Source organism: Papaver somniferum, chromosome 1 (genome assembly GCF_003573695.1).
Source record: "Papaver somniferum cultivar HN1 chromosome 1, ASM357369v1, whole genome shotgun sequence".
NCBI classification, from domain to species: Eukaryota; Viridiplantae; Streptophyta; class Magnoliopsida; order Ranunculales; family Papaveraceae; genus Papaver; species Papaver somniferum.
Genome location: NC_039358.1, coordinates 145,974,702 through 145,981,742, shown reverse-complemented (window position 1 = coordinate 145,981,742; position 7,041 = coordinate 145,974,702).

The window sequence follows — 7,041 nt, the reverse complement described above, 5'->3', positions numbered from 1 at the left end:
GATTTCTCAGTACAAATGATTGCAGAACTGTCCAAAATCTTCATAGTTAAGCGTACTCGGACGACTAGGAATCAGTGACCTCCTGGGAATCTGCTTATGATTCATGGATGGGTGATCTTCGAATCAGCAATGGCAGTTGGAAACCCCACACTAACGGATAACCATGGTGGATAAGTTTGGATAATATAGACGAGGGTTAGGTCATCACAAATGGTATCAGAGCCGACGACGGGTTACTTGTCGATGATGAGAAAGTACGATGGACAGGTTGGGTCAGGTATTGGTCTCATGATTAGTGGGGATCGTCAAAAATACGGGCTTATATATTCCGAAACCCTTACTGCTCCAATCTAAGGGGATGAGATTGTAACACCCAATATTCAGTATTTTTTGGCCAAATGGAATACAGGGAATGACATACCCTAAAAAAATACCGAGGCCTTTTCCGCACAATTAGTTTTAGAGTTGGAAAAAAGCTCCGCAGTTAAGTGCTCTCGAACGGGAATAATCTAGGAATGAAAACACCTCCTGGAAACCTGTCGCCGGATGATCGTACCAATGCCCGTTGAAATCTTACTCTGACGGATAACTGTAATGGATAAGTGGGCCATTATCGCTGGAAGGACGGGCCATAAACCGGGACAATATTAGTGGAAAATTGAGTCATTACATATTTACAAGACGAGTAACATAAATACTGATTTATTCATACAGACTCGCAATGAAAATGATATAAACTCCATAAGTAATGATGAAAATCCAATAAGATGACATGTAATAATTATTAAAATTGATCGTAATCTTTAAACATTTTAGATCAATAAATAAATAAATAAGGATATGATCAAGGTAATGTCAAGTCCCAGAAGTACTCAAATTCTAGTTTATGTGAGTATTATTTATTCATACTATAAATTATTAATCATTATCAATTTTCCGGAAAAATTATATCAGACAAGGCGAAATGGTAAAGATTCAAAAATTAACAAATATATACATATGCAAATATATGCCATACCATTAAATGATTTAATTTGACAAGATAACATTTGAAACATCAATCCTCAATTGCATACGCTCAATTAATTTTTTAATCCTCAATTGTATTCATTTCCGGATCCCACAAAATAAATGGACGATTCACGACTATACATTAGCTTCGTAGAGATAGTAAATGTAGATTTTTGAAAAATTTACCAATCATATTATATTCTTAGTTATTCAATAAATTATAAATAACCGATTGATTTAAGAAAGGATATCGATCGGTTCCGGAAACAGAAGAATTTGTTGCCCATTTTCATAAAATTGATTTTCTATCGAGCGATTTATGATCACTAGAAAAACAATATGATCATAGTTGACATCAATAATATACATAAATCTCATTACCAAATAGTCAATATTTTTGTTCTTAGTAAATAAATAAATATTGATCGATCGATAACTAAATTAAAATATAATACCCTTGCTCAATAACAATATTAAACAAATAGAATTACTTACCGGATTGATTTTCATAAAAAAATAAAATTATGATTAAAAAATCAACTAACTTGATAAAAATTAGGTAATAATAATGAATACTTATTAGAAAAATTGATCATTATAGATGAGAGTCATGAAAATTCAAAATCAAAAACCAAATCTAATATATAATTTTCATGGCTCATTGTAGTAGACTAGAGTCTAGGTTGTCGGTAATGACAAGGCATTACTGACGGGCATGAATATCCCTATAAGTAGTGAAGGCATTCTCCCATTCTTATCAATCAATTCAACTTGTTTTCTCTCTTTCAAAAGCATCATCAGAAACTTTCTCGTGTGTTCTTGATTGGGTCAAGGGGTACAAACATTGAATCCAATTTCTTTGTTGTAGGGTTTTCATTGTATCCTAAAGGAATTATTTTACATACCTGTTGTAATCTCCAATTGATATTAGGAGGGTATAAATAATTGTCTAAAAGAAATCTATTCGATCCTTGAAAGTCAAGAGTACAACAATTTCTTTCTGTTTAACTCATCCTCTATTTGAATCCATTTTCCAACATAGGTATTGTAAACTAAATAATTAAGTTGAACATAAACAAAGATGTGCTCAAAAGAGAAAAGAACCAAGCATAAAAGCACCAACATTGATTAAGCAAGTTGTTAAACACGATCTATAATAGGCTAGTTAATTAAATTTCTAATTTCCGGTGGATAGATCATAGATGAATAAAAACTAATCATCCCCGAACAATTTTTTTTTTTTGTAAGATTGAGTTGGTTAGAAGTTTTTTTTTTTTTATAGAAAAAGTTAGGCAAGCCTAACAAACAGACATAGATGTTGTAGTACCATTGCCCAATCTGATGGCAGTGTTACTTTCGTAGTTCTTACAAGCAATAACAGTGTTTATACATTGCAAATTTTGTAGTCTATGAATGAGGCTAAGACTAGTTAAAACAAAAGTTACAGGACTAATTTTTAAAGAAGTGTCTCCACTGGAACTTTGCCTTGCTGCGTGGTAAGTGTGAGAGAATCTTCCCTTGATAGCTTGATAATAGAGAGCTTGGAATCTTAGCAGGATTTCATTGGATTCAGCTTGTATTGCAATATTTGTGTGTTGTTGTTTCTGTGCCCAGTCGTAAGCTAGTTCTGCTCCTCCTGTGGCTTCTCTTTCTCCCAACTGGCCTGAGTATCCTCTGCTATCAATATAGTTTCCTGCAAAATCCAAGATTGTTACTGCAGATTTTTTTTTAAGACTAACAGGATTCTGTATGGTACATATTCTGATTATGAAACCATAGTCTCGTGGGTTTTGAAGATTAATGTTATTAGAAACTGTTCTATCAACTTGATTTGGTTCATCATCATTAAAGTATAGATTGTTGAGAGCATGAGTAGGTAATCTGTGGACTCTGTTAAAGTCACATAGGTGTTGTTTAATGCTAATCGCAGTTTTCTTTACATGATGCTTTATGTTTTGGGAAACTAGATCACATCTAGCCTTCCAGATGTACCAACAGATGGTAACATATGTAGCATGTCTTCCAGATTATTTGTAGATATGAACCAGGAATTGAACCAGTCCATGAAGTTTGTTGTATGATCAAACTCTCCATGTGATTCTCCAAGAACTTCATGCCAGACTGCAGTAGCAGCTGGACAGTTAAGGAACATGTGTGTCGCATTTTCCTCCCCACTTTTGAAAATTTGGCATATAAGATCAATATAGTATAGAATACTTGCTATCTTTGCGTTTGTAGGGAGAATTTCATGTGCACATTTCCAGATAAAGATTTTTATCCCAGGAGCCACATTCATTCTTCAGATGGCTTCCAGTTTCTTGTTGTGGGATCATTTTTGTATAAATTGTCTATCTTTGCCTTGTACATGGCTTTCACAGAGAATTTGTCAGTATCATTTAAGTTCCAGTGCATGCTGTCTTCTTCCCCTGGATAAGTATCCAAAGAACAGATTAATATTTCAGTATTGGCACTGAAAATCTGGTGGACTAGCTGAGTATTCCAGTGTTCTTGTGGTGTCATGAGCTGAGAGAGCAACTCAAGATGCTGAGGACAATGTGTTGGTTTTACCAGCTTGTCAGTTGTGTTAGGAATCCATAAATCCTCCCAAACTCTTATTCTGTTCCCTTTGCCTATTTTCCAGGAGCAGATTGTTGTATATTTTGAATTACTTCAAGGACCCCTTTCCAGATCCAAGAATCTCCATCTTTGGCTTTTGTATCCATGTTTAAAACATTTCTTCCTAGTATGTATTTAGCATCCATTAGTTGATACCAAAGAGAATCCTTGTCTTGTTCCAGTCTCCATCCTATTTTCGTAATCATGGAACTGTTGAAGAGTCCCATGTTCATGAAGCCTAACCCCCCAAGATCCTTTGGTTTGAAAATTGTTGTCCATGCTTTAGGATAGTAACCAGAGGGGTTTTCCAGATTTTTGCCCCAAGAGAAATCCCTTTGTAGCTTGTTTAGATCTTGACAAGTTTGTTTAGGGATTCTGAAGCAATTCATTTGGTATATACTGGCTGTTGATGTGACAGTTTTGATAAGAATCTCCCTATCATCTGGGTTTAGAGGAGTATTTTTCCAACTTGAGAGTCTCAGTTTCATCTTGTCAACTCCAAGTCTGAAAGACTTTATCTTGCTTCTATGAGTAAACAAAGGAGATCCTAAGTACTTATCATCCAGTTGAAAATTTTGAACTCCCATTATGTTGCTGATTATTGGAATAAGAGATGTATCAGTGTTTTTGCTGAAAAAAACACCAGATTTGCTGAAATTGATTAGTTGGCCAGAAGTATCTCCAAACAGATTGAGAATATCCTTTATATTTTGTGCTTCATTTTTGTTAGCTTTTCAAAAAACCATGCAATCATTAACAAACAAGAGATGATTGATAGAGGGTGCACCCTTGCATATCTTGATACCATTGATTATACCAATATCTTCAGCATGAGTAAGAATTCTTGAAAGAGCTTCCATGCAGAACAGGAACAAGTAAGGGGACATAGGGTCTCCTTTTCTAAGGCCTCTAGAAGGAGAGAAAAAAGAATTAGGTGAACCATTAATCAGAACAGAAGAAGTTGTTATAGAAATACATTGCATTATTTTTTGGCACCAAGAAGTGTTGAAACCCATCTTAGTCATAATTGAATTGAGGAAATTCCAGTCTACTCTGTCAAAAGCTTTGGCCATGTCAATTTTTATTCCCATGTTTCCTTTTTCACCTTTGACTCTTTTTGATCTCATTGAGTGGATTAGCTCATGAGCTATAACAATGTTATCAGAAATTTGTCTTCCAGGAATGAATGCAGATTGGTATGGGAAATGATTTTATTTAGGAAAGGCTTCATTCTTTGAGCTAAAAACTTGGATATGATTTTCTAGGTAGTGTTGCAAAGACCTATGGGTCTGAAGTGGATTGGGGAGGTTAGGTTATCAATCTTGGGGATTAAGGTAATGAAGGTAGAGTTTATCTCTTTTAGAAGGTGACCAGAAATGAAGAAATGTTGCACCATCTTTACTATATCATCTCCAACAATATTCCAATTGGCTTGGAAGAAGTTTGGTGGAAAGCCATCTGGTCCTGGAGATTTGTCTATTTCCATACTAAAGAGGATAGCTTTAATTTCATTGCAATCAGATGGTCTATTTAAATTGGTATTATCAGTGTTAGTGATGGTAGTGGGTATAAGGTTTATTATTTCATGGTTTATAGAAGGTGTTTCTGTTGTTGACATCTGAGTGAAGCGTTTAGTAAAACATGTCTTCAATTCTTCGTAGTCAGAAATCCAGTTGCCATCACTGTCTTGAATTATGTCTATCTTGTTTCTCCTTGTTCTACATTTTGTTGTTCTATGGAAGTAATAGGTATTTTTGTCTTCTAACTTGATAAACTGATCCCTGCTTTTAATTTTCCAGAATTTTTTCTCAATATCCTGCCACTCACTTAGTTTTTTCCTGGCTGAGTTGACCACAACACTTCTATCAACTCTGAAGTAATTTTCATGCAACCAAGAGAGGTATTGTTTACAATCTTCTATGTTAGTTTTGATATTTCCATAAATCTCTTTATTCCAAATCCTGAGTTTCAACTTGATATCCTTGAGTTTCCTGGCTATAAGATAAGCACTTGATCCAGAGAGATTCCTCTTCCAACACTCAGCAATTATTTCCTTGCAATCCTTATGGTCCAGCCAAGGACCAAAGAATTTGAAAGGAATTTTACCATTTTTCCAATTGGGATTGGAGTTGAGGAAGATATGATGATGGTCAGACCCAATGGATAGCATATTAGATATAATAGTGTTTGGATATAGGAGCAGCCAGCTTTCAGTTGCTAATCCTCTATCCAATCTTTGTTCAGTGAGAGCAGGACCACTTCTTTTGTTAGACCAAGTGAATGGGCAGCCCACATTTCCCAGATCAATTAAGTCTAACTCAGAAATTTTGGTGTTGAAAATGTTTGCCTCATTGATGTCTAATGGTTGAGTACTGTACTTCTCAGTATCATGCAATATCATATTAAGATCTCCAATAATCATCCAAGGTATAGAGTGACTGAGAGCAGTTTGTTCTAGAACTTTCCAGGACTCAATCTTGCTCTTAGTATCATAAGGGCTACCATAGTATCCAGTAAAGAGCCACGGAGTACCATTGGTGGGCTTGATTATAGCATTGATATGATTTTGGGAGCAATCTAGAATCTCAACATCAAGATTGCTTTTCCATATCAAAGCTAGTCCTCCAGCTGTACCACTGGTTCCTCCAGGATTAACAAACCAGTAATTCTGGACATTAATATCTTGCATAGTTTTTCTAAGCTTTTCTTGTTTCTGTTTTGTTTCAGATATGAAACAGATACCAAAACCCAGTTTATTTAGCATATCATTGAGGTATTTTTTAGCTTTCTTTTTGCCCAAACCTTGAAAATTCCATTCCATAGAGGTAAAGAATTGCCAAAAATAAGAAACATGAGGGTATTTTGATGTGGGTCTTCTAGCAATGGGGTCACAGTAAGGCATATGGCTAGTGTGATAGTTAAAATGAATCAGGATAGCAGAGATAATTATATAGTGTGATAAATAAGTTACCTCAGAATCACTGGGGATGTTGCCAGAAGCACCATTTCCATAATCACCATTAACCAATAGGGGGATGCTGGAGTCCAGAGGTTCTGCAGGTAAGTCTTCATGATCCTTGAATCTTTTGAGGCATTCAGAAGCACTTGAGGAGATGTCCATGGGATCTTCATCAGGAACAGGTTTCTTTCGCTTTGGTTCTGATTTATTAGCCACAAGAGATGGAGGGATGTAATCCTCAAAAATATGATTCTTCTTCTTGGCTTGCCAAGTTTCCTTATTTTTCTTAGCTATTTCAGCTTCCATCCTTTCCTTAATTTGACTAAGGGTTGGTAGGGTATTGAAGAGGGATATTTGGGAAAATGCCAGTAGGATCAACAACTTGAGTCTTGTTATTGTTAGAAGAGCTAGTATGTTTGGCTATTGAAGCAACTTTCATTTTTGGCAATTTTTTC